The sequence below is a fragment of the Bubalus bubalis genome, chromosome 19 (genome assembly GCF_019923935.1).
Source record: "Bubalus bubalis isolate 160015118507 breed Murrah chromosome 19, NDDB_SH_1, whole genome shotgun sequence".
Classification (NCBI taxonomy): Eukaryota; Metazoa; Chordata; class Mammalia; order Artiodactyla; family Bovidae; genus Bubalus; species Bubalus bubalis.
Window position 1 is genome coordinate 19,797,783 of NC_059175.1, and position 25,178 is coordinate 19,822,960.

The 25,178-nt window shown below is 39.7% G+C and overlaps 1 protein-coding gene, 1 long non-coding RNA gene and 1 other non-coding gene across 18 annotated transcripts in view; 1 reads left to right on the plus strand and 2 right to left on the minus strand.

Annotated features, from left to right (window-relative positions):
• Positions 1-25,178, plus strand: part of PDE4D (phosphodiesterase 4D) — a 1,672,581-nt gene that overhangs the window by 1,347,742 nt on the left and 299,661 nt on the right. The window lies entirely within an intron of this gene.
• Positions 1,448-25,171, minus strand: LOC102412291. The gene is made up of 3 exons (XR_003105002.3): positions 24,909-25,171; positions 2,106-2,183; positions 1,448-1,655 (listed from the first exon to the last, which is right to left on the minus strand). It is a non-coding gene; the product is annotated as an uncharacterized LOC102412291 (long non-coding RNA).
• TRNAS-GCU lies at positions 19,127-19,198 on the minus strand. Its single transcript has one exon. It is a non-coding gene; the product is annotated as a tRNA-Ser (tRNA).

Below are 25,178 nucleotides of genomic sequence, written 5' to 3' on the forward strand. Positions count from 1 at the left end.
TTGATTCATTGGAAAAGACTCTGATGCTGGGAGGGATTGGGGGCAGGAGGAGAAGGGGGCGACAGAGGATGAGATGGCTGGATGGCATCACTGACTCGAGGGACGTGAGTCTGAGTGAACTCCAGGAGTTGGTGATGGACAGAGAGGCCTGGCGTGCTGCAATTCATGGGGTCGCAAAGAGTCGGACACGACTGAGTGACTGAACTGAACTGAACTGAAGATCACTGCAGATGGTGACTGCAGCCATGAAATTAAAAGATGTTTGCTTCTTGGAAGAAAATCTATGACCAACCTAGAGAGCATATTAAAAATCAGAGACGTTATTTTGCCAACAAAGGTCCATCTCGTCAAAGCTATGATTTTTCCAGCAGTCATGTATGGATGTGAGAGTTGGACTACGAAGAAAGCTAAGCATGGAAGAATTGATGCTTTTGAACTGTGGTGTTGGGAGAAGACTCTTGAGAGTCCCTTGCACTGCAAGGAGAGCAAACTAGTCAATCCTAAAGGAAATCAGTCCTGAATATTCATTGGAAGGACTGAAGCCGAAGCTCCAATACTTTGGCCACCTGATGTGAAGAACTGACTCACTGGAAAAGACCCTGATGTTGGGAATTATTGAAGGCAGGAGAAGGGGACAACAGAGGATGAGATGGTTGGATGACATCACCAACTCGATGGACATGGGTTTGCGCAAGCTCTGGGAGTTGGTGATAGACAGGGAAGCCTGGCGTGCGGCAGTCCATGGAGTGGCAAAGAATCGGACATGACTGAGCGACTGAACTGAACTGCAAAAGTTCATTTGGATGTTGCCTAATATTGTGCAGAAAAACCCAAACAAACTTTTGGGCCAACTCAATATTAAGTATATGTCAAGTGCACACATATATATATGTGTGTTTATGTATTTTATATGTTGGTTCACACCATCAGAAAATATACTGATTTCAGAATAACACTAATTTAGATCCAGGCAAATAAATTTACATTTCCATTTCTTCTAGAAATAACATTTGCCTGCCAACATATTATGTATTCATAATGACTCCCTTCATACACACACACACACACATCCCCCACACAAAGTGTAAAGTGTTTTTTTAGTTCATATAATAAATACTCTGAGACTGTAAACTTTAAAAAAAAAAATCAGTGTTTCTCCTTGACATACCCCTATGGCATCCTATTTCACATGTGTGCCAGAGACTGAAAAAGCCAAATGGGAAAGAAAAACAAGGATGTAAAGAAAAAGGGAAGAACTTGAGAAACTCTACAGAGTATTAAACTAAAATAGAAGCATTTCAGTGTTTAACGAAGAACACGCATAACCATCTCACTTTATGTTATTATTCCGTTGTTAAGTCTTGTCCAACTCTTTGCAACCCCATGGACTGCAGCACACTGGGCCTCCCTGTCCCTCACCGTCTCCTGGAGCTTGCCCAAGTTCACATCCATTGAACGGGTGATGCTATCCAACCGTCTCATCTTCTCCTGCCGTCTTCTCCTTTTGCCTTCAGTCTTTCCCAGCATCAGGGTCTTCTCTACTTTTCTCACTTTAATCCCTGTTTATTTAGTTTCCAAGTCCCAATAAACTCTTCTTTGGTGTCACAAAATAACGGAAGAGGCAGGGCTGGTCTAGGATACTCCAGAAGTAAAACCTGGGACAAAAAGTATGAGTAGTTTATTTAGGAAGTCCACAAAACCTAAGGAAAGAAGTCAGGAAGTGAGACAGAGAGTGGAAGGACACAAAAACATCATCGAGACAGTTATCCCAGTGGGAACATGGGTCTGAGTCCTGCTTGGGGCAACAGAGGACAGTGTGCAACACTCCTTAGAGTGGCCCCATCAATAGGATGAGGAAGCTGGAACCCTTACCTACGAACTCCCTCTCATCCATCACCTATTTCTAGGGATCATGAACAACCCAGCACTCTGGTTTGCTTATCCATAGGTCAAGTATGTAACTGTGGCCAGGAAAACAACCCTTAGACAAAGACTTACAGGTATTAAAAAAAAAAAAAAAAAGCCTTCAGTCAGGGAGCTGGAGATTTTTGGAGAATTCAGCTTTGAGAGGTAGGTATTCAGAGAACATAGGCACCAATACCTACCTCTATGAAGGTCATAGACACTGAGGTAATTCATCTGCCTGTATATAAAAGTATTTGCAATCAAGGCTTCTCTTTATTCTGTATGTTGGAAAAAATTTAAACAAAGCTGTTATTGTTTCTGTGTTAGTATCTTAACATTTGAATATATGACAGCAGAGATGATCTTAATAAATATAAAGCAAATCCATTTACTTTCTCACACCATCCCATGTACAGTCATGTTTTTTTGAAGTCCTCTGTAGACTAGCATTTGAAATAAGAGCTTCCATAGGTTGAGATTTAAAACCATTCTTTCTCCAAGCTGTTTAATTAGAATGGGCCTTAAAAATACTTTATCACACCATAAACCTTCAAAACAAAATGATTAACTGTCTTCTGAAATCTATAGAAAATGTGTCTTTAATGTCATTCTCAATTACCTCTTCTAGAGTGAAGGTAAAACAGTTGTTTTCCCACTAGCTGAAATGTGGTTTTGCCAAATACAAGATGAAAGAACTTTGATAGTTGTTTTCTTTTGGTTTAGGAAGAAAAAGGCAGCTTTTTATTTATGATTAATTCAAGGAATTTAAGAAATTATCTTAAATCATTTTGAGCAAAAAGGTAAAAACAGAAGCCTGAAATCCCAGGATTTGAGGAGACCTTTAAAAATTCTATCCTCAGGGCCTGACCGCCCAGTCTCATATTTTCTCTGTGTTTTTTCTTCTACCCAAAGCTCCCGTACCTCTCCTCACAGAAGCTGACTCTTCTAACAAACCCAAGGAAGCCCATTCTATTTTTGTTAAAAGGTTCTTCTTTATGTAATCCCAAATCTCTTCATCAAGATCTCCTGGTGGAATAGTACTTCACATTGCTTCATGCAGCTCTAGAGCCTGGCCCATCTGTTTTGTCTGTGCCATACCCCACAAAGGAATGGCCTTCTCATTTCCACCAGCCTTTGAGCTCCTATCCAGGATCCTCTTTCCTTGACATCTTGTGTGGGACTATTCATCCCACAAGGAGTTTTCCTTCTCTTCTTTCTTATTAGAACATTCCTGATCTATGTAATTCACTTGTTGATTTGCCCAATGTTGGTTGAGTGCTTCCTATGGACCAGGCACTGTTCCAATGATTGGAGATGTAGGAGGATGTAAGACAGGCAATCCCTGTGCTCATAGAAGTTCCGTTCCAGTGGGTGAAATCCACAGTGAAGAACACTACAAATTCAAATATGATAAGACCTATAAAGTGAAAAAAGCAAAATAATGTGATGCTTTTCGTGGGAGTCATTGAAAAGCTTTTCTTACCAGCTTTTGGTAAAAAGCTTTTCTTTGGCAAAAGCTTTTGGTAAAAAGCTTTTCTTACCAGCTTTTGTGGTATGCTTTTCTTACCAGCCATCCCCACTTTCTATTGCAAACTCTCTGAAGCGAGTGCTCCTTTTTCCCCAAGTACTCTATATTTATTTGTATTTATTATAGTGACCTCAAAATAGTTGCTAATCCATCTTCATAAGTATATTATATTATTCTGGATAAACAGTATTTAATCATTTGGGATTTATGTGACATTGGATTAAGTTGGTAATGTCTTATTTAGAGTTGATATTGCTTGGAAAGACATATTTGACATAAAGACATCTTAACAGATGTCAGAATGTTGTTGGTGGTTGGTTAGTAGCTCAGTCTTGTCCAACTCTTTGCGACCCCATGGATTGTAGCCCACCAAGCTCCACTGTCCCATGGGATTTCCCAGGCAAGAACACTGGAGCAGGTTGCCATTTCCTCCTCCAGGAGATCATCCAAACCCAGGGGTCAAACCCATGTCTCTTAACATTTCTTGCTTGGAAAGCAGATTCTTTACCACTGCGCCACCTGGAACGTCTTAGATTTCCTTATACATCGTTAAATCTAAGGCCGTCCTGGTAATGTATGAACTAGTTTCACTTCTGACTCTCTACCCTTTTTTGTTGTTGTTCAGTTGCTCAGTTGTGTCTGAGTCTTTGCAACCCCATGGACTGCAGCACTCCAGGCTTCCCTTTCCTTCACCATCTCCAGGAGCTTGCTCAAACTCATGTTTTGTGTTGGTGATGCCATCCAACCATGTCAGCCTCAGTCGTCCCCTTCTCCTGCCTTCAATCTTTCCCAGCATCAGGGCCTTTTTTCTAATGAGTGGGCTCTTCACATCAGGTGGCCAAAATATTGGAGCTTCAGCTTCCATCAGTCCTTCGAATGAATATTCAGGGCTGATTCCTTTAGGATTGACTGGTTTGATCTCCTTGCAGTCCAAGGGACTCTCAAGAGTCTTCTCCAGTGCCACAATTCAAAAGCATCAGTTCTTCGGTGCTCAGTCTTCTTTATGACCCAACTCTCACATCCATACTTGACTACTAGAAGAACCATAGCATTGACTAGATAGACATTTGTGGGCAAAGTAATGTCTCTGCTTTTTAATATGCTGTATAGATTGGTCATAGATTTTCATCCAAGGAGCAAGCTTCTTTTAATTTCATGGCTGCGGTCACCATCCACAGTGATTTTGGAGCCCAAGAAAAGAAAATCTGTCACTGTTTCCATTGTTCTCCATCTATTTGCCATTAAGTGATGGGGCCCCTTTCCATGATCTTAGTTTTCTGAATGTTGAGTTTTAAGCCAGCTCTTTCATTCTCCTCTTTCACCTTCATCAAGAGGCTTTTTAGTTCCTCTTCGTTTTCTGCTGTAAGGGTGGTGGTCATCTGCATATCTGACGTTATTTATATTTCTCCCAGCAATCTTGATTCCAGCTTGTGCTTCATCCAGCCCGGCAGTTCACATGATGTGCTCTTCATATAAGTTAAATAAGCAAGGTAAAAATATACAGCCTTGACATACTCCTTTCCCAATTCAGAACCAGTCCACTGTTCTATGTGTGGTTCTAACTGTTGTTTCTTTACCTGTGTACAGGTTTTTCAGGAGGCAGGTAAGGCAGTCTGGTATTCCCATCTCTTTCAGAATTTTCCACAGTTTGTTGTGATCCACACAGTCAAAGGCTTTGGTGTAGTCAATGAAGCAGATTTAGATGTTTTTCTGGAATTCTCTTGCTTTGTCTATAACCCAACAGATGTTGGCAATTTGATTTCTGGTTCCTCTGCCTTTTCTAAATCCAACTTGAACATCTGGAAGTTCTTGGTTCATGTACTGTTGAAGCCTAGCTTGGAGAATTTTAAGCATTACTTTGCTAGCATGTGAAATAAGTGCAATTATGCAGTAGTTCGAACATTCTTTGACATTACCCTTCTTTGGGATTCGAAAACTGACCTTTTCCAGTCCTGTGACCACTGCTGAGTTTTCAAAATTTGCTGGCATATTGAGTGCAGCACTTTAACAACATCATCTTTTAGGATTTGAAATAGCTCAGCTGGAATTCGTTCACCTCCACTAGCTTTGTTCGTAGTGATGCTTCCTGAGTCCCACTTGACTTCGCACTCTAAAATATCTGGCTTTATGTGAGTGATCAGACCACTGTGGTTACCTGGGTCATTGAGATCATTTTTGTATAGTTCTTCTGTGTATTCTGGCCACCTCTACCCTTTACTTCCTATGAAATCAACACAAGTTTTGCTCTCCCTCAATTTTCCCCTCATCTCTGTAGACCCCTCCCACTCCAATCCAGCAGACTTCCATTTCTTCTTTAGAAAAATCTGAAAGATAAATAACCTACTTACATTTAATTACACACTCCAACCTGTGTTTGTGATGAATATAAGAAAATATGAGATCCCAGTTAATATATATACTGTATACAGTGCCTAACAATGAAACATGATGATTCAGAATAAGGTGAAAATGGTTCTGTTCATCAGCACAGAATCTTCCCTTTGAATTGTCATATGGCAGCTAGCTCTAACCTCATGAATTTACGCTTGTTTTTAAATGTTGGGGTGTGTGTGTGTGTGTGTGTGTTGCTGATTGCCAACAGTACCAAATCCTGAATATGTACTTGACAGCATCAACACTGGTAGCATGAGAGAAGTGCATGGTCCAAAGGAAGTAGGCATGACCTTTCCAAACATAAAATTGCTTATAAAATAAGGAATAATTATGACTCATAAGGGGTTGTTTTGAACAGTTGAAGAAAAAAACAGTTAAAGAACTGAACCAAGTGGATAGTAGATGCTAATCAAATGCTAGTTTCCTTCTGTTTTTCAGGGGTACCAAATTACTTATTCAAGTAGTCACTCAGACTTTGGTTAATGATTAGCTAAAGAGTAAAAATGAAGATTTTTATTTTTTTAAATTGAGTCTACTAGGATTGGTTTCATGTATGGATGGAATAGCACTTAACATTTTATCACAATTAATTCTCCAAAAATTTTTACTATACCTACTGCTAAATAGTAAATAAAATAATTTATCCAGTGGAATTAATTTCTAATGGTAAATATTTCAGGCCTTTGACACACACAAATTTTTTTTTTTTTTTTGAGAATTATTATACCCTGGTGGCTCAGATGATAGAGTCTGCTTGCAAAGTGGGAGACCTGGGTTCATTCCTTGGGTTGGAAAGACCCCCCTGGAAAAGGGAATGGCAACCCACTCCAGTATACATGCCTGGAGAGGTCCAAGGACAGAAGAGCCTGGTGAGCTACAATCCTTGGGGTTGCAAAGAGTCAGACGTGACTGAGCTACTATAACACACACACACACTACACCTGGTGTTAAGATGGGGCTTCCTGGTGGCTCAGTTGGTAAAGAATCTGCCTGAAATGCAGGATATCCAGGTTCAATCCCCAGGTCAGGAAGATCCTCTGGAGAAGGAATTGGGAACCCACTCCAGTACTCTTGCCTGGGATGGACAGAGGAGCCTGGCGGGCTCCATGCGGTTGCACGAATCTGACAATGACTTAGCAACTAAACCACCACCACCACTATTAAAATATAAATAGCTGATATTAGCCCACTGTTGCATTACCCAGTCTGCATAAAGGAGTTTTTTTGAGATTAGTAAAACAGTAAGTCAGTACATCTTAAATGGCGGTTAAAAAGAAATCTAGTAACACAAGAAGCACCCCCACATCAAACTTATTTTGTTTGATTTCATAGTATTGGCCAGATGGTATTTTATAAAATTTGAGATACCAGCAACATTTTAAAAGGGAAGATCTCTCATATAATTCCAGGTTTCTCTTTGCAAGTAAAAAAAGTTGATCACACTGGGGTCTCAGACATTCCTGGGTAATGAGCCACTCTTTGAGGAGTGGAAAGAGTATTTTTTTGTGGACTGATTACCCCAATAAAAAATCTTCAAATGGTTCGGTGTACCTTTGGTCATTGTCTTTTCATTTTTCCAAAAGCATCCTGTTAAACTGTTCCTAGTTCTCAGCTTTAAAGATACACAGAAAATGTTTCTTCCAGAGCCAAAAATACTCTTGAGGCCGAATTGTAATAATATGGTATGATTTTCATTCCAGAATCCTAACAATTGGGAAAAAAAAGAGAGACATTATCTTCTTTAATAGTAAGAGTTAACATTTAGTGAATCTTTAACTATGTGCTGAGCACTATTCTAAGCATTTAACCAGCATCATTTAATATAATTCTCCCAACCACCTTGATTACACCCATTTTACAGCAGAACAGACTGGGGCATAGAAAGGTATATCCATATGACTTGGGTAAGGAGCCAAGTTGGGATTTATACCTTGTCACTCTGACTCACAGTCTTCCCCACCACTGTCTGACACCCCTTTCTCTGTATTGTTCCTTGTGTTAGCCTTGGTGCTTCAGCTGGAGCCTTTAGGATCTATCTAAAGATGAAAAATACAGTTGTATTGTCTCATCATTTGAGAAATGGAAAGATAGGCCCGCCATGTTGCAGGACTCCAAAGACACAATTCACATCATGGGTTGTGTAAATGGTGCCCCCTGGAGTTGTGCAGTATACCATTTGCACAGACACATGCAGTGGCCCTGCTAACAGATACTCTCTCACACAGTTCTTTTATGATTTTTAGTGGCACTGTGCTGCGCTTAGTTGCTCAGTCGTGTCTGACTCTTTGCAATCCCATGGACTATAGCCCACCAGACTCTTCTGTCCATGAGGATTCTCCAGGCAAGAATACTGGAGTGGATAGCCATTCCCTTCTCCAGGGGATCTTCCCAACCCAGGGATGGAACCCGGGTGTCCCACACTGCAGACAGATTCTTTACTGACTGAGCCACTAGGTAAGTCCAAGGTGGTTCTTTAGGGTGACCTGAAATTCTCTGTAGCCATTTCTTCTGCTTCCAGTCATGTCAAGCAGTGTTGAAGACATACGTTCTCAGAAATAATCTCTAAGGAGTTGAAGGCGGGTTACTCACAGATTATTTCCCCAGGATAGGAGACCGGCAGTAGTGGCTTTTCTATGTGGACACAGAGCTTGGTCTGAAATGGTGATTCATCCTCCTCCAACAGAGCAGCCAGATTGTGCCCCATGGTACATGACTTCCCTTGAGTCAGGAGAGTCAGGTCACTCAGGCATTAAAGTTTAACCTCCTGGCCTACCTGCCAGTTACAAAAGAGCCAGAATTCCACAGCAGTCCTAAAGCCCATATCATTTTCACTGTAGGCTTTAGGAATGTTACTATTTAAGTAACAGTGACAACAATGAAGAAAAAGCATTTGGTTATAGAGGCCTCTGTGGTACATTTTGTGCTATTTTGAAAGAATACATCCATTTGTCCTTAAAAAACAAAGTTTATTTCAAAGGAAAAATATCAGTCATACTCACTGAGCAATGGAGCAGAATAAGAGTCAGTGTTAATCCAGATATACCTGTTTTATTGTGGGTTGAAATCTTGTCTTCCTGTTTCCAGTTTCTCTTATTGGAGTAGAAACCTAACCCCAGTTCAAAACAATATCCCCTGGGCCTGAATAGAAATAAAGTTGGCCTCTTAAAGACTCTCATCCAACTTCCTCCATTATGGGAAAATTTTGTGTCCCCAGCCATGGACAGAGGAGCCTGGTAGGCTGCAGTCCACGGGGTTGCGAAGAGTCAGACACGACTGAGTGACTTCACTTTCACTTTTCACTTTCATGAATTGGAGAAGGAAATGGCAACTCACTCCAGTGTTCTTGCCTGGAGAATCCCAGGGATGGGGGAGCCTGGTGGGCTGCCGTCTATGGGGTCACAGAAAGTCGGACACGACCGAAGCGACTTAGCAGCAGCAGCAGCAATATCACAGTGTCTAAATCACTAGGTTAAATTGTTTTAAAGGACAATTTAACCAATCATTTTGGTACAGCAGGCAACAATATTATTGTTTTAGTTTGGTCATTCAAGTACCCAAACTCTGAATTCATTATCTCATGATCTCATGTGTTCAGTTATTATAGAGAAATTCTAACTGTAAGGAGAGGAGTATTTTTCTTCCCAACTAAACTATTTGGTCCTCCCGGAAACAACCACATCTTGTGCTTTTTATTGTTCATGGGATCTAGACTGAGCTGGATCATGAGTAAGTCATCAAGACTGCTTGCCTTACTTCACCTCGTTAGCAAAGTGAAGTATAACTCATAATCATCAATGTACTGAAGGAAATAGCACACTATCTGGAAATATTAAATATGTCTCCTTGCGTGAATCACTTCTTACTGGAATTCTCTTTCCTTCCAAAAGCCAACACCAGGGCTCTGTTGTCCATGGCACATACTTTGGTCCTCAGTGTCTAGAGCTTGTGAGCTTTTTATGGACCTATGAAAATATTTGAGAACTAAAAAGTAAAGTGATTGACTCCAAAATACAAAAAGAAAACTGCAGAATCCCGATTAAAATTTAATCAAGTATTTAAAAATGTAACATTATGTGAACTTCAATAATTGTCATGTAATTATTTATAAAAATTTTACTACATTTGGAAAAAAAAAACTTGTGGGCTTTTTTTTTATTTATTTCACAAGAATTATCAAGAATGTCAGATGATTGCAGAGAAATCAGGGTTAGTCATTAGATAAATGAGTTTAGTAGCCAAATAATTTCAAAGAATAATTATAAAGATCTTTTCTAGATTTTCATAACAAAATCATTATATAATGTGGGAAGTGGATCCATTTTAATATCCAGGATATGATGTGTAGTGGAATTTACAAAGGAATTACAACAGCCTTACTTAAACTACTATCCATTTGCAAGAGTATTTTTTAAATAACTTTTTTTTTTTTTTTTTTAAATAAAACTAAGCTGTCGTTGTAATTTAGAGTTTCTATTAGGTAACTCTTAAGAAAAAGATTATCTTCAGAGAGGTCTGTGTGTTTACCAGAACTGACTTAGTCCTGGGGGAAATTAACTTACTGAAAGACTGTCAGCTGAATGAAGCTTAAATTTCATGAACTTGGAGGAGAGAGCTTTTTCACATTCTCTTCCCGTATGGAGTAACAATCTGTCCTGAAAGTGGAGAGTGTTTTGGCATTATCTCTTCTAGCTCATTTGCTTTCAACTTCCCATAAATCAAGTTCTGCCAATTACCATCTTTAAGACTCAACTTTTTGCAAAATTGTTAGACAAAGCACTCTCTTTGAGAAGACAGAGAATACACTATAGAGTAATTCCTCTGAAAATTACAGTTCTGTATTGTATAGTTATTTTTTTAGAGTTCATCGCCTGCCTAGAATGAAGGCTGACTTTTCCCCAGAAGAGCATAGACTGATCCACAAAGTCAGGTTAAACAGTACCTGAATCTGCTTGCCTATCGCTTATACAGGAATTATCTGTTATAAAAGCAAAATATAACTGTAAGTATGGCACCCCACTCCAGTACTCTTGCCTGGAAAATCCCATGGGCAGAGGAGCCTGGTGGGCTGCAGTCCATGGGGTCGCTAAGAGTCGGACACGACTGAGCGACTTCACTTTCACTTTTCACGTTCATGCATTGGAGAAGGAAATGGCAACCCACTCCAGTGTTCTTGCCTGGAGAATCCCAGGGACGGGGGAGCCTGGTGGGCTGCCATCTGTGGGGTCGCACAGAGTCGGACACGACTGAAGCAACTTAGCAGTAGCAGCAATGTACCCATTGAAATTGTTCTTGAGCTCAAAAGGAAAATCAGTCTTCATTTTGGAAAAAAGAATCAACATAGTAAAATAAAACTATCTTTTTCCAAAAGTTTTTGTTGACTACTACATTTATATACACACCTATAGTCTGGTATCTAAATACCTGAAACATTTGTAAAGTTTTAATTCCTAGAATGAAAATAATTTCTAATGATTTTGATGTTATGTCTACAAAAATAACTGTGACCAGGAGTGAAAGTCTATCCATCTCATTGTCTTTATCTTAGAATTGATTTAAAAATTAAAAAAAAAAGAAAATCCTCCTCCTGAGATGCTATTTGTGATGCTATTTGTTTAGTTCCTGAGGTCCTAGTTTTCCCGAGGTGATGTTTGGCTCTCCTAAAAGACAAGTCCATGTCCTACTCTTAAGGCCTTGAGAATGGCGCCTAAGCTCCTCCAGACCTCAGTTTCCTCAACTCTTTGATGGAGCTCATGTGTTTGTGTGTTTTCTTATTTTTAAATGTATTTTATTAAAGTATAGTTGATTTACAATGTTGTGTTAATTTCTGCTGTCCAGCAATGTGATTCAGTTATGTGCTCAGTTGCGTTCAACTCTTTGCAACCCCATTGACTATAGCCCCCCAGGCTCCTCTGCCCATGGCATTTTAGGCAAGAATACTGGAATAGGGTGCCGTTTCCTATTCCAGGGGATCTTCATGACCCAGAGATCAAACTCACATCTCTTGCATCTCCTGCATTGGCAGGAGGATACTTTACCACCAGGCCACCTTGGAAGCCCAATTCAGTTGTACATATACACATTATTTTTCATACTCTTTCCATTATGCTTTATCACCTGATATTGAATGTAGTTCCCTATGCTCTACAGTCGACCTTGTCACTAATATGAGTTTGTTTTCAAAATTAATGAGATGACATGTATGAGTGCCATACCCAGTGCCTGGTACTTGGTGAGCCTGAGTTCTAGCCACTTCTTCCACTCACCTTGCTGGGAAGCACTCTTTGGACTTCAGTTCCGTCACCTGATAAATGGGTATATAGAGCCTTCATGAGGCTGATGTAGACGTTATTGTGTTAATAACCTCACTCCGTGACTCCAATCCATTTCTTTGAGCTCTGGCCAGAGCAGACTTCCCATCCAGAGGCACAGCTCTCTCATTCATGGGCTGATGGGTGGCTGGCTATGGCAGATATTACAGGTCCCCACAAGCATCCTCTCATTTTCCTGCCAATAAAGATGTGGGGAAACTCTTCCCAGAACTGAAGTACTTTATCTGGATTTATAGCTCATGACATGATAAATACTAAACACTTAAGAAAGAATCTTTTCCTCCTTAAAAATGAGGCTGGGTCCAGCTCACTGTTTGCCTACGCCCCCTTCCAGTGTGTTTCTTTTTTCTTTGGGAGAAAATTTTTACTGTAAAGATGTGGGAACTCTGTTTTGGCAAAGAAGGTGTAGAAAATAGTTTTCAGAAATAGCGGCTTATGAAAAAGAAAACACGCCAAACTCAGTTTTTGAATTCTGATTCCAGCCGTGAAGCATATGCCATAAAAGGGCACAGGAAGAAAACTTACAAAAGGCTTATCTACTGTGATTAACCAAAAAAATGTACTTTGTTGTTAAGCAGACAGCCTGTGAGCCAGATTTTGTTGTAGGTACTGGGAATACAGAGATAAATAAACCCTGTTCCTGACTGCAAGGGGCTCGCAGCTCCATGGAAGAGCCCAGGTGTCTGTTCAGGACCAGACACTGAGGATACGAGGATGGGAAGCCACAGTCCCTTCCGCTTTCCAGATAAAGAGAGGCTTACACTGTGACTGTGTTCCTAAGCACTCTGGTTGGAATTAGCATCAGAATCTGAACGTTTGCTTAGCCCAGGGCACCTAATTCAAACTGAAAAGCAGTGGGACCAGAGAAGCTGATTAATTTTTGACCCGAGTTAATTTTTGACCAGAAAAAGAGAGATCAAAGGGAAGAACAATAATGTTGCCAACAAAGCACTTGCAGAGATCTGAGAGTGGTGGAGAAGGAATCCTTGCCCATAGGTGGATAACAGGTTGTCTCCTTCCATCCCAGAACAACCCTGGGAGGAAGATAAGTGTGTTATCTCGTAGAAGAGTAGAATCTTAGGAGATTAAAGTTGTTTTCAAAGATTGCGTCTGAACGGTAACTGTGGAACTCTGCTGTCCCTGTGATTGCTATTGTGTGCTGCTGACTATCGTAAATACATCACACACAAGTTACAAAATGTACATATAGAATATTAATCATCAGAATTAACCAAAGATATTCACCGAACTGAATGAAGCCAAGAAACTGAACTTCTGAGTTTGTCATGGAGTTAGTTGGTCTTTACTGCTGCTCATGTTAGATCCTGAAGGGAGATGGAGGTAGGGGAAGCAGCTTGGGCAGATTTCGGGCAAGCCAAGTACGATGTGCATGTCTGTCATCATAGGAGAAGGCTGTAATTGATTTAGTAAGGAAGAGGAGGTTGCTGAAAGTTTTCAAGTGAAATTTAACATTTTAAGTTTTGTATCATTGAAAGGTAACCCTAAGACAATACAGAGACTGAACCTTAGATGTGTAAGATTGGAGGGAAGAAACCTATTCAAGTCTATTATGTAAAGGGAGTCGGGGGCTCAAGGTCAAACTAAGATGGAAGCAGAAAATGATTTAATTTTTATAAAAAGTTATGGAAGTATAGTTGATTTACAATATGTTAGTTCAAGTGTGGGGCTTCCATGGGGGCTCAGAGGTAAAAAAAAAACCCATCTCCCAGAGCTTGCTCAAACTCATGTATATTGAGTTGGTGGACATGACTCATGTCCATTGAGTGCCACCTGGGAAGCCCATTGAACCCTTGAAAGTGTTAGTTGTCAGTCGTGTCCATTTATTTACGATCCCATGGTGTGTAGCCCACCAGGTTCCTCTGTCCATGAAATTTTCCAGGCAAGAATACTGGAGTGGGTTGCCATTCCCTTCTCCAGGGGATCTTCCCAACCTGGAAATCGAACCCCAGGCCTCCTGCATTGCAGGCAGATTCTTTACTGTTTGAGCCACCACTAGATGCCAAATACTTTGGCAAGATTTTACGTGTCTCATTTAATCCTCAAAACCCTGTTTTATCTCCATTTTATAGTCTAGGAAACTGAGACTTAGAGAAGATTAATAACTTGTTCAAGATCAAATAGCTAGTCACCAGCGGTGTTTGGATTGGCACCCAGGCAATCTAACTCCAAAGCCTACTTTTTAACCTGCTCCTGTATACCTTCCTTAACTAACAGACATTGTCTCAAAGAGCAGACTTTTTACATTAAATAGATCTTATTTGTGATGTGTGATCAAGGGGTTTACTTGAGTTGCCTGGATTGTTTTACCATTACCATTACTACAAGCTAGAAAAAATGTTATCAAACAAATGTAAATTAAATGAGCCCTCTGAAAATTGGCTTTCTAATAAGTCAATTTCCTTCATTGTCTAAAGCATCAGGTATTAAATTACCACCAAAGCACATTCCATGTACATTTATTTTTGACACTTTTTTCCAAATTCTATTTTAATGAAAACTTCAAGTTGTCTCACAGTGTTAGAAACAAGGGCTTCAGTTGGCAACGTGACTTTTCCAGTTGTTTGATCTCTTTTAAAAGATTTCATTCAATTTTAGAATATAGCATTGTCCTTTGAGATAGATACATAGCATTAGAAAGCACTTGATTAAACATAGGAACCAGTATGAATCTGAAATCGGAACTAGAGATATAATATGAGCTATAATTTGGGTAAGTGCTAATATCATTTGTATACATTTCAACAAAGTAACAGCTATAGAGATGACATACAAGAAAACAAACCAGACACTGGTCAAGGCAATATTTTTACTCTTGACCGTATCTATGTAACAGCAAGCAATACTTTATAGAGAGTCAGGGATGGTTTAAGGAAGTACATCGATTTCTCAAGTTGAGAATCCTTATCTTAGCTTTTATTTCTAATGCTTTGCTTTGCTCTTTAAGAATGAGACATTTAGAACAAGACTGGCTATCAACTCCTGAATGTACCATTAAAATTAATCTTTTTGATTCCATTTACATCAGTACTTAAATTTTTGGAGACAGTGCAGAATGTTGGTTGTCCAGGTTTGGGAGGAGAGGGAAATGGGTGTTACTGTTTAATGGGTACTACTGTGTTACAGTTTGAGAAAATGAATGAAAAAGTTCTAGAGATGGATGGTGGTAATGGTTGCCTTTGACTGTGTGGATCACAAGAAACTGTGGACAGTTCTTCAAAAGACGGGAATACTAGACCACCTTACCTGCCTCCTGAGAAATCTGTATGTAGGTAAGGAAGCAACAGTTAAAAATGGACATGGAACAACAGACTGATTCCAAATTGGGAAAGGAGTACGTCAAGGCTGCATATTGTCACCCAGCTTATTTAACTTATATGCTGAGTACATCACGTGAAATGCCAGGCTGGATGAAGTACAAGCTGGAATCAAGATTGCCGGAAGAAGTATCAATAACCTCAGATAGGCAGATGACACCACCTTTATGGCAGAAAGCGAAGAAGAACTAAAGAGCCTCTTGATCAAAGTCAAAGAGGAGAGTGTAAAAGTTGGCTTAAAGCTCAACATTCAGAAAACTAAGATCATGGCATCTGGTCCCATCACTTCATGACAAATAGATGGGGAAACAATGAAACAGTGACAGACTTTATTTTGGGGGACTCCAAATTCATTGCAGATGGTGACTGCAGCCATAAAATTAAAAGACACTTGCTCCTTGGAAGAAAAGCTATGATCAACCTAGACAGCATATTAAAAAGCAGAGACATTACTTTGCCAACCAAAGTCCGTCTAGTCAAAGCTATGATTTTTCCAGTAATCATGTATGGATGTGAAAGTTGGACTATAAAGAAAGCTGAGTGCTGAAGAATTGATGCTTTTGAACTGTGGTGTTGGAGAAGACTCTTTAGAGTCCCTTGGACTACAAGGAGATCAAACCAGTCAATCCTAAAGAAAATCAGTCCTGAATATTCATTGGAAGGACTGATGCTAAAGCTGAAACTCCAATACTTTGGCCACCTGATGTGAAGAACTGTCTCATTGGAAAAGACCTTGATGCTGGGAAAGATTGAAGGCAGGAGAAGGGGACAACGGAGGATGAGATGGTTGGATGGCATCGCCGACTCGATGGACATGAGTTTGAGTAAGCTCTGGGAATTGGTGATGGACAGGGAGGCCTGGTGTGCTGCAGTCCATGGGGTCACAAAGAGCTGGACATGACCGAGTGACTGAACTGAACTGAACTGAATGGTTGCATGACAGTGTGAATGTATTTAAGGCCATTGAGCTGTGCACTTAAAAAAAGGGTTAAACTGGTAAATTTTATATATGTTTTACCATGATAAAAAAAAATACTTTATCTTGACCTATACTTATAGAGGGTCAAAATATATTTAGCCATTGGATATATAATTTTTAAATACTTGAGCTTAAATTGACATTGCCAATTCCTTCATTTTAAAGTAAAATCTATAGATTTCTAGCTTCAAAACGGTGAATAGATGACCTCCTCAACCATTTTTTTTTTCCTAAAAATATCACCCAAATCAATAACATGAGTGAACTCTAAAAATAAGGATAGTACAGAGGCATGTATAATGTACACCCAGCCACAAGCCCTGACTCTTTCTCTGGATAGTCAGCATACCCCACACCTCTCCCCATAGAAGACAAGAGGTTTTGTAGCAGTAGGCAGAGAGTCCAGGAAGGATAGCTGTGCAAACTGTGTTTGGTGGATGCTACAAAAGTCTGCAAACTGACCAGGCAGACCTCCATTTCCCTTCTCTTGCCCACATCAGACCACTAGCAGCATGACTTAATACCCATCCCTAGAAAACACAAACCACCTCAGAGGGAAGAAAGTCATACAGTGACATTTAGGGTGGTCAGATGAAATACCTGCTGGGCCCCTAATCTCACTACAGCAAATTCCCCAGAGCAGAAGCCCCACCCAGGCACTCGGCACCTCCATCACCCTTCTAGGGCTCAACCTCATATGTGACCTTGGGTCAGGGATCAGTGCAGGAGTTTGAGAATCCGACTCTCACCACTGATGAGCTATTTGCATGCACTTCTTTAATATCACTTAAATAATTGAAATGAGGTTAAATTTACAGAGAAACACGTAATTTGAGAATAAAGAAGAACATAAAGAATGAAGAAGAGAAGGTTAGAAATATGAAGGAAATACAACAGCACTTAGGAAACTTTAAATAGCTTACTTGAGCCATGCAATGCAGGGTGTTTTTTTCTTTTGATCCCATATTTTGAATTAGTACAAAGTTCTGAGAGTTATTTACAAAGTACATATCTTGTCCACATTTCTGATCCCAGGCAAAAATGCTTACGTCAGTTTTAAAAACTGGTTTTCTGCACCTTTTGATTGACAATATAATTGGTTGACAGATGTCGAAATCTATATTATCAGAGATCTCACATATTGTTACCTTTTAAAATAATCATTTGTTAGTCAGGATTACTTAATGAGGTAATCAAAATGCCATCTATTGTGGAGGTAACCACAAGTGACTATGGCTAAACATCTTACACCTTTCACGGCTAACAGACTTGTGACCTTGTCATATATAGCTGCATCATAGTGTTTATGAGCCTAAAAACTAGAAACGAGGACAGTAAACTTAGATTGTTTAATCCTGGATATCTTGAAAATCTAGAATTTATGGGCTGATGGACAAGGAGTGAGGTGCTATCTTGTCATTTTGATTTAAATTTCCCTGATAATTAGGGATGTTGACCATCGTTTTATGTACCTAACTAGCCATCTATATGTCTTGTTTTTTGGAAAAATGCCTGCTCAAGTCCTTTACCCATTTATTAATCATATTATTTGGGTTCTTTTGCTATTGAGTTGTATGAATTTTATATGTATTTTAAATATTAATACTTTATCAAGTATGTGGCTTGCAAATATCTTCTCCATTACATAGGTTAAATTTTCACTTTTGTGACATTGTGATTTATAAGAAAAATACATTTGGTCATTCGGATAACCAAAATCTGTTTCTAATACATATTAGGTCTTTTTCTACTGGTTCCTGGTTCACAGCTCTTAAAACCTTTGGAATTTCCTGTGATAAGAATCATAAAAGTATCTTTTGTTATGTTAATAAGGTAACTTCTGGAAAGTCCCTAGGGAACTTAAAGAAGGGGACTAGTTGCTATTGGAACCAACCAATCCTTTAGAAAGTTGGAACTTTCATTTTCACCCAGACTTCTGAGGGGATTGGCTGGGAGAGAGACTAGAGGTTGAATCAGTCCTCAAAGACCAGTGATTTAATCAGTCATGCCAGTAACAAAGAAGCCTCCATAAAAACTGGAAAGAATAGGGTTCAGAGAGCTTCAGGATTGGTGAATATGGGGATATGGGGGCAGTGATGCACTAGGAGAGTGTGAAAGCTTTATGTCCTTTCCCCATACCATGCTCTACATACCTTTTCCATCTGGCTGTTCCTGAGTTATATCCTTTTATTATAAAACAGTAATCTAGTGAGTAAATGTGTTTCCTAAATTCTTGTTAGCATCTCTAGCAAATAAGGAGGGAATCATGGGAACCTCTGATTTATAGCCAATTTTTCAGTATTGCAAATATCAACTTGGGTTTGCAGCTGACATCTGTAGATAGCAGGAGGGAGTCTCATGGGACTGAGCCCTTAACCTGTGGAATCTGATATTATCTCCAAGTGGATGGTGTCAGTATTGAGTTGAATTCTCTGACACCCTGCTGATGGTGTCAGAGAGTTGTTTGTTGATATGGGAAAGTCTGCATCTGCCCACCCCCCAAACACACATTACATTTGGATAGTGTAGGGAAGGGAGTGAAAGTCACTCAGTCGTATTCGACTCTTTGCGACCCCGTGGACTATACATATACAGTCCATGGAATTCTCCAGGGCAGAATACTGGAGTGGGTAGCTGTTCCCTTCTCCAGGGGATCTTCCCAACCTGGGGATCGAACCCAGGTCTCCCACATAGCAGGTGGATTCTTTACCAACTGAGCCACCAGGGAAGCCCATACAGTTTGATGCAGAACCCAAAAGAATTTTGTTAATGATTTCCTTTGCTATGCAGAAACTTTTTAGCTTGATGTAAAGATTTGGTGCAGTATCTATCAAAATTCCAACAGCATTTTCCACATATATAAAAAAGATAATCCTGCAGTTCATATGGAACCACACACACACACACACATACAAAACACATGCAAACCACGAATAGCCAAAGCAATTTTGAAACAGAAGGACAAACCTAGAGGCATCACATTTCCTGATTTCAGACTATATTACAAAGTTATAGTAATCAAAACAGTATGGTACTGACAAAAAAACAGACCCATAGATCAGTGGAACAGAATAGAGTCTTAAGACTTCCCTAGTGATCCAGTGGCTAAGATTCCATGCTCACAATGAATGGGGTCCAGGTTCAATTCCTGATAAGGGAACCAGATCCCATTTGCTGCAACTAAAAGATCCTGTATGCTTCAACTAAGACCTGGCACAACCAAATAAATAAATATTGAAACAAAAAAAGAATAGAGAACCCAGAAATAAACCCATGCATTTTTGGTCAATTAATTTTTAATAAAGGAGCCACGAGTATACACTGGGGGAAAGATAATCTCTTTAATAAATGATATCGGGCAAACTGGATAACCACATACAAAATAATGAAATTGGATCTGTACCCTACAGTGGTCACAGTAATTTACCTGAAATGGATTAAAAACTTACAAGGCCTGAAACTTAATATTCCTAGAACAAAATAGGGAAAAACTCCTTGACATTGGTCCTGGCGGTGCATTTTTAGATATAACACCAAAAGCACAGGCATCAAAAGCAGAATTAGACAAGCAGGATTAGATCAAAATCATGATAATTACTATTCTAACCTGACATTTTACAAAAGAGGTAGGAAACGTGAAGGTCAGAAGCATTCAAAATATAATACTCTTGAGCTTTTCCTCAGGAATTAAGGAACTTAGCTGCAAGGAGGTTTATGCTTATAGAAAAGTCCTTGAATCCAAATGTATATAAGAGAAACAGCTCAAAATCTGCTACTGATTCCTCTCCAGATAAGGGCTGCTGCTGCTGCTGCTAAGTCACCTCAGTCATGTCCGACTCTGTGTGACCCCATATACGGAAGCCCACCAGGCTCCCCTGTCCCTGGGATTCTCCAGGCAAGAACACTGGAGTGGGTTGCCATTGCCTTCTCCAATGCATGAAAGTGAAAGTTGAAAGTGAAGTCGCTGAGTCTTGTCCGACTCTTAGTGACCCCATGGACTGCAGCCTACCAGGCTCCTCCGCCCATGGGATTTTCCAGGCAAGAGTACTGGAGTGGGGTGCCATTGCAGTACCACATTATTCCTCAATAAGTAGGAAATACTGCAAGAGTTCCAAGTGTCTTGTTCTTGTTAAATACTTGAGTACAATGCAGAATGCCAGGAAACTGTAGTAGCAACAAAATAACAAACCCGTGCTCCATGTTCATTCTTCCTACACCCTTACTTGACCTATATGCAGTCCTGATTTTAAGCACATTTGACAGGCCTGTATATTTCGTTACATCATAACATGGTTCTCAAAAATTGTAATCTGAAAATAAGAGTTTGCTCAAAGGACAGAGATTTGAAAGTGGGCAGAGCATTTCAAAGTAATAACATCTAGAAAAAAAATTGTATAGTAATTAACATACTATCTAACTGTTAATGAACTTAACAGTTCATTCAGTTGGTTTCAGTTCCTATTTTACGTTTAATGCTTGGCTTTTGATAACTGTCCTTAGTCCCACAGATTGTGCTTGCCATTGAATAAAAGGAAGGCTTTAGGGTGCACCCAGTCTGTTTCCCTGCAGCTGATGCTCTCCACAGGAGTGTTGCCCATATAGCCTGCTGACCACCATTAGTATGGGAGAGATTTTAGGTGATGTCTGGATGCTTTTTTTTTAATTAACACTTTATTTGGGGGAAATGCAATCAGCATGTCAAACCCATTCAATCAAACAAATATAAGCTTATTGTTTATGTTATTTAAGTTAAAAGAGAATGAGTCAATGAAGAAAAATGTCAAGTCATAATGGTGTATACATGGTATAGATGCCAGTAGGACAGGACTTGTAGAGGTTGTGTCCAGATACCTGAAGTTTAGGAAACATGATACCACACAGTGGTTTGAATCAACCAAATGTATACGGTTGGATGCCATGATGAACATAAACATCTGTGGTACAGTCCTTTGAAATGTTGCATGACAGTAGTCAAAGAGAAGTCTATATGCTAAGTTGCTTCAGTCGTGTCTGACTCTGTGCGACCTCATAGATGGCAGCCCACCAGGCTCCACTGTCCATGGGATTTTCCAGGCAAGAGTACTGGAGTGGGGTGCCATTTCCTTCTCCAATGCAGGAAAGTGAAAAGTGAAAGCGAAGTCACTCAGTCGTGTCCAACTCTTCGTGACCCCATGGACTGCAGCCTACCAGGCTTCTCTGTCCATGGGATTTTCCAGGCAAGAGTACTGGAGTGGGTTGCCATTGCCTTCTCCAGAAGTCTGTGTAACACTACACAATTCAGTATATCAGGAAAATGCTAGAAATCATAGTAGCTTCTACATCAAATGCATGTTCTCCAATGCTAGAAATCATAGTCGCTTCTAGATCAAATGCATGTTCTCTAAAGCCCTCCAGACAAGGTCCACGTGTTTCCTAAAATCCCTAAATTCTCCCCAGATTCAGGCATCCTCATTGGCCATTGTGTACACCATCATATATTTGTGTACTAACAGGAATGTGTGGGAGGAAGCAGTTTCATATCCCTCCATTCTGAGGAGCTTTTCAGAGAAAATAATATGTGATACTCAATTTTTAACACATTATTTCAGAAATTACCCTATGGGGAAAAAATTCCTTAGACTGGAGAAAACACTGTAATATGGAACAAGCACTATTAGGGTTTTAAAAAATTGTGATCATTTTGTCACTACCTTAATATCAGGGATAAGAACAAAATTAAAAATTTCAATCTCCATGGCTTTGTGCTACTGTGTACCACTCTGCGTCTGTCTTTTGCTGTAACCTTGATGGATGTATCTAAGAAGCTTCAAGTCTTCTGGCTCGTTGCATATGTTGTCAGATTCCCCACTATTTAAACTTGTTGTCTCTGGGGACAGGGGTGATGTATTAGTCATTAAAGGATTGTGATGTAGTGTACCCAACAAGTGCGTTAGGATTTTCAGAGATAGATTCTTGGAATACGTGTAACATTGAGTACAGCACAGGACAGCACTAACCTAAAGAGATTAAGGATGTGTTTCTGACCAGGAAGGGAGTGCCAGTGAGCTAAGTAATTTCACTGGGACAGAAAGAGCTTTCTTGGGGATGGTAAAACAGAGGACTGACTATTTCAGGAGCGTTTTTAATTTTTAGTTAATTTATCTCTAATTGGAGGATAATTGCTTTACAATATTGTGTTGGTTTCTACTGTATATCAACATAATCAATCATAGGTATACATATGTCCCCTCCCTCTTGAGCCTCTTTCCCATCTCCCACCGCCCCCCCCCCCACCCCTCTAAGTTGTCACAGAGCACTGGGTTTGAGCTCCCTGTGTCGTACAGCTATCTCAAGAAAGTTTAACCTTTACATATAAATGGCAACCCACTCCAGTTCTCTTGCCTGGAAAATCCCATGGATGGTGGAGCCTGGTGGGCTGCCGTCTGTGAGGTCGCACAGAGTTAGACACGACTGAAGCAACTGAGCATATAGACTTCTCTTTGACTACTGTCATGCAATATTTCAAAGGACTGTACCACATGTTGATGTTAAACTTTAAATTCAGACATTTCATTTGGTGATTATTGTTACTTTCTTTCTGAAATATCACCAAGAAGATATTGGCTGGGCCTTACATGAAAGAGAACAGTACTCCAAATAAGTAATAGTAGTTAGTTACTTTCACTTAGCCTGGGTTTTTTTTCCTTTTTTCTCTACATTAAAATTTCAAGAAAAAAAGATAAACCTCTTTTCACAAGCCCCCTCCGTCCAAAAAGGGCAGTGGTTTCCCCAACTTTCTTTTGAATGTCTGAAAGTATGTGATTGGCTAACCTCCCTTAAAGTGCCAACACCTTGTTTAACGTGGGACTGAGCCAAGAATCTGTGAATGTCCCTGAACAGTCATAGGAAAACTGAAAAGCTTAAGGAGATAGCTGTATGGCAAGCAGTTTATTGGCATTTACCTGAAGAAGCCTGAGAGGAGACTAATAATAAATGCACCTTGAAGTGTGACCGGGGAGGAGAAGGTGAAGGGTTTGCTGTAATAAGTAGCCAGAGGTCTGGCGAGGTGCCTTACTACATTAATTTTCCAAGTCCTTTGGGTGGGTCACACTTGCGCTACAATATCCTGTCTGCAAATGCTAAATAAATACCGGGATCACGTCAGACTAAAGAACCAACGTACTAACTAATGTCATTTAAGAAATCAGGATGCTTAAAGTACTTTTCAGATAATTCACATTCAAATTAACTAAAGTTGGCACACCGGGACAAATGTTAGTATATATCCTAGTGGAAATGTTTAGAGGGATTGGGGAGGGAAGTCCAATCCTCTTCTCTTAGGAGCAATTTGAATTGTTTTGTTTGTTTTTTGTGGTTGTTAAAAAATTTTATTGGAGTATAGTTGACTTACAATGTTGTGTTAGTTTTATATGGAACAAAGTAGTTCATTTACACATATATTCATTCTTTAACAGATTCTTTTCCCATATAAATTACTACAAAATATTGAGTAAAGTTCCCTGTGCTATATACTAGTTATATATATATATATATAAGTTCATTGGTTATCCATTTTATACACAGTAGTGTGTTTAGTGAAAGTTGCTCAATCGTGTCTGACTCTTTGAGACCCCCATGGACTGTAGCCTGCCAGGCTCCTCTGTCCATGTAATTCTCTAGCCCAGAATACTGGAGTGGGTAGCCTTTCTTTTCTCCAGGGATCTTCCCAACCCAGGGATCGAACCCAGGTCTCCTGCATTGCAGGCAGATTCTTTACCATCTGAGCCACCAGGGAAGCCCAGTGTGTTTATGTTAATCCAGAACTCTTAATTTATCCCTCTCCCATACATTTCCCCTTTGGTAACCATAAGTTTGTTTTCAAAATGGATCAGTTTAGATTATGTCTACTAAAAACAAAAAATATTTTATTTCAAATATAGGAACTGGGGCAGGGATTAGTTTTCACAATAAGAGATGTTGAGATATAAGCTTCATTCCTTACTGAAGAGCTGTTAGTAATTTGCAAACCCAGAATCTTGGTATATACATATAAATAAATGAAATTTGCATATGATTTTCAAAAAAAAATAAGGTTTACAAAACATCCTGCAAGGAAGCAGCCTCAGTACATGAAGCCACTTGTCTAGCAACATGACATTAGATTTTTCACCTTAAACATTACAGTATGACCTGATGCAACGATGCCTGCTACATTCTGTTTAATTTTTGAGACAATTTGTGTTTCTACAACCAACCCCAAAGCATGAAATTTCATTAAATGTGCCCCAAATGAACAGCTGCTAAGTCTCCCAAGTCCTCTCAACTTTACTTTTGACTAGAACTTTTAGTTTTCTGTGCCAGAGTTTGAGAAAATGATTTTTTTTTTTTTTTTTGAGGGTTGATAAACAAGTCTATGGTGAAGGGGTGTGTTCCTTATAAAGGTGCTCAGGGAATCTTACCTTGAATAACAAGAGACACCTCATTTCTCAAAGGAGGAAATAAGTTTCGAGATGTCTTCTGTCTGTTTGGCTGGTTTACACTCCTCCTCTCTGGCGCTGATCTGCAAAGAAGCTTTGTAAATTTCAGCAATTGACTAGACCCGCTGGGCTGGGCGCTGGGTCTTTTTTTTTTTTTTTCCCCTCTCTCTCACTTCCCTGCGATGTTTTGAACTGCCTTCCTACCGACGTCATATAGCCCTTGAGGAATAGTTTCTGCCTGGTGAGATTGAA